Source organism: Rutidosis leptorrhynchoides, chromosome 8 (genome assembly GCF_046630445.1).
Source record: "Rutidosis leptorrhynchoides isolate AG116_Rl617_1_P2 chromosome 8, CSIRO_AGI_Rlap_v1, whole genome shotgun sequence".
Classification (NCBI taxonomy): domain Eukaryota; kingdom Viridiplantae; phylum Streptophyta; class Magnoliopsida; order Asterales; family Asteraceae; genus Rutidosis; species Rutidosis leptorrhynchoides.
The window spans coordinates 174,199,632-174,202,443 of record NC_092340.1 but is presented as its reverse complement, the minus strand read 5'-3'; the positions used below and the strand labels follow the sequence as shown (position 1 = coordinate 174,202,443).

General features: G+C 32.5%; 1 long non-coding RNA gene across 1 annotated transcript; it reads left to right on the top strand.

Annotated features, from left to right (window-relative positions):
• The first annotated feature begins 1,144 nt into the window (after positions 1–1,144).
• On the top strand, positions 1,145–2,554 carry LOC139862114 (uncharacterized). Its single transcript, XR_011764052.1, has 3 exons — positions 1,145–1,279; positions 1,453–1,520; positions 2,475–2,554. It is a non-coding gene; the product is annotated as an uncharacterized lncRNA (long non-coding RNA).
• The last annotated feature ends 258 nt before the right edge of the window (positions 2,555–2,812 follow it).

Sequence of the window (2,812 nt, the reverse complement as noted above, 5' to 3'; positions counted from 1 at the left end):
TGATTATTAAGAGCTTCCGCTGTAACATACTTAAATAAGGACAAGATTTGGAGTCCATGCTTGTATGATATTGTGTAAAAACTGCATTCAAGAAACTTATTTCGTTGTAACATATTTGTATTGTAAACCATTATGTAATAGTCGCGTGTAAACAGGATATTTTAGATTATCATTATTTGATAATCTGCATAAAGCTGTTTAACCTTTATTGATGAAATAAAGGTTATGGTTTGTTTTAAAATGAATGTAGTCTTTGAAAAACGTCTCATATAGAGGTCAAAACCTCGCAACGAAATCAATTAATATGGAACGTTTTTAATCAATAAGAACGGGACATTTCAGGGACCACCAGACCACCGCTAGATCACTGAACCACCACCGGACCACAAAACCACCACTGGAACACCATATCACCATTGGACCACCACCAGACTACCAAAATAGATATACGAACCACCACCCGACCATCGAACAACTACCGGACCATAGAACAACCACCAGATCACCAAACCACCACTAGACCCACGAACCATGACCGGACTACCCATAAACCACTAGCATATAGACCCTCACCAAATCACTCATTAATAAGACAATAATCAGTTAGTTATTAACAATAAATATAATATAATTCCTTCTATATATTAAAATAAACCCTTAATGCCTTAATAGAGCAATTGTTTAAATTAAAATAAATATAGGCCATTAGACTAAGGCCATGTTTGATTAGGCCTTAATGGACTTAAAGTATGAAACTTAATATGGAAAGTCATTGACAAGTATTTGTTTTTAACTTATTAAATAAGGCGCATCTTAATGATAAAAAATTTAAATAAGTGTTAATTTTCATTTAGGTCCCGACTTTTTAGTAACTGCTCTAGTAACTAACCATGTACATGGTTAACTTAATAAATTCAATTATTCAGATGGTTATTCAACATATAAAACAAACACTAATTATTTATTCGCCACTCAGTCCATACAGAAGTCTTATTTAAATTCAGAAAATAGAATTTAATGAAAAAAAACCTACGGGGCCTAATAGAGCAAGGCCTAAATATTTTTTATTTCCTAATTACTGTACTTTGTAAGGAAAAAAATACGCGCCTCTAATTCCATTCCCTTCCAGTTCCAGTTTATCGTAAAAGAGTAATACGTAAAAGAAAAACTGGAGCGTGATTATCAAACCGTCATTATCAATAGATATCGATTCTTAGAGATCGAATCAACAACCTGTTTGTCATTGCAGTCATCTTCACCATGACGAGTATTCATGAAGGTATCTCATTCTATTTCTGCTTCTTCCTTACTTTTTATTAAAGCTAAAATTAGGGCTTTTAATTGCTTATATTCACCACATAGTAGCTTCAAGAGGCATCAACAGATATTTGTACTCAGTTTATAAAGGCATATAGCCATAATAACACATTCACATAATCAATAACTTGCTAGGGTGCAGCACCTCAAAGGTTGAATGTTGGATGAGGTTTGATTCCCTTGATCATCAATTCTTTCATGAAGTAATTTCTTCTCTTTATCTCTGTTACTGTTAATAACTCTGTGTATAAGTTAAATTAACTCTGTTTATAACTCTATTATTTCAAAGATGATTTTTGGAATGATTTAGGTTTTGATTTCTTTAAAGTTAACTTTTGTGTATTTTGTCGTTATATAGTTCATATCTGATATATGAATTGAATTGAATGTTGAGGTGGTGTTGTTGTTATTTTGTCGTTATTTAGTTCATATCTGATACATTCAAAGGTATAAACCTTATATTATATTTGTGTTGTTGTTTAACACATATGTTGCCTTGCTAATTCGAATTCTATTCCAGCAATCTTAGGCAACAGGTTTTCAACTAGTACTATATTAGAATGACTCTTAACTTTGTTGGTGGTGAATGATACTGGAAATGAATCTTTATCAAGTGTATTAAAGATATTCCTATAGTTTCTTGAAATATAGTACTTCATTATAATCAATACAGAGTATCAGTTTGTAGTAGGTTCTATAATAGTAGTAGTTGTTTATTAGTTACTACTTTAATTAAATTTTTTGAATTCATCTTAGTGTATTGATTAGATTGAGAATAACAAGCATGTGAATAACAAGCATGTGGTCAGCCGCGCGATGTGCCGGTCGACAGGTAGATATTATTACATTTTCGTTCATTGTTTACAAAAGTGCTTACAAAGGCATTGTACATTGTTAATATGAGGAGCAAGTAGTATATAGATATTTAAACAAAAGAGGTTTTTAAACTGCTGTCAACGTTGGTTTAAGAGCATATTATAGGCTGGTTTTTCTTTATGCGGTCAAAATTATATGCTCATTAGTGGTTCTTATCTTCACTTAATAATTTTTTTTTTCATGAGTTCTTTTAAAGGAGTGTCATTGTCACAATGAGATTGCCAGTGATAAGTATATGTTTAGTGTTTTCAATGTGGCAAGTGTTTTTTTAACTGTTGCAGGATGTGGGATGTTCTTTCAATGGCTTTGGGAGTTGTTGGTACTTGCTTCAGGCTATCAGAATCTGTTTGTGTTATATAGCTCTGCAAGGTTGGTCTATGGTTATTCCTCCTGGATCTTCGACAAATGGGAACCCTGCCTCTGCCATTTTATATGTGCAAGTAATTTAGAAGCAGTACTTGTTTTTTTTTTATTATTGTTAGTTTGTGTTAATGGAATTTTTAATAATCCGAAATTATACCTATAAATGTCATCTTGTAAGCCATGGTCAATGCAGCCTGTACCATTGTTGAGTCTTTCCATTTTTTTCAGATGCGGCAGGCATTGTAACACCATGCTC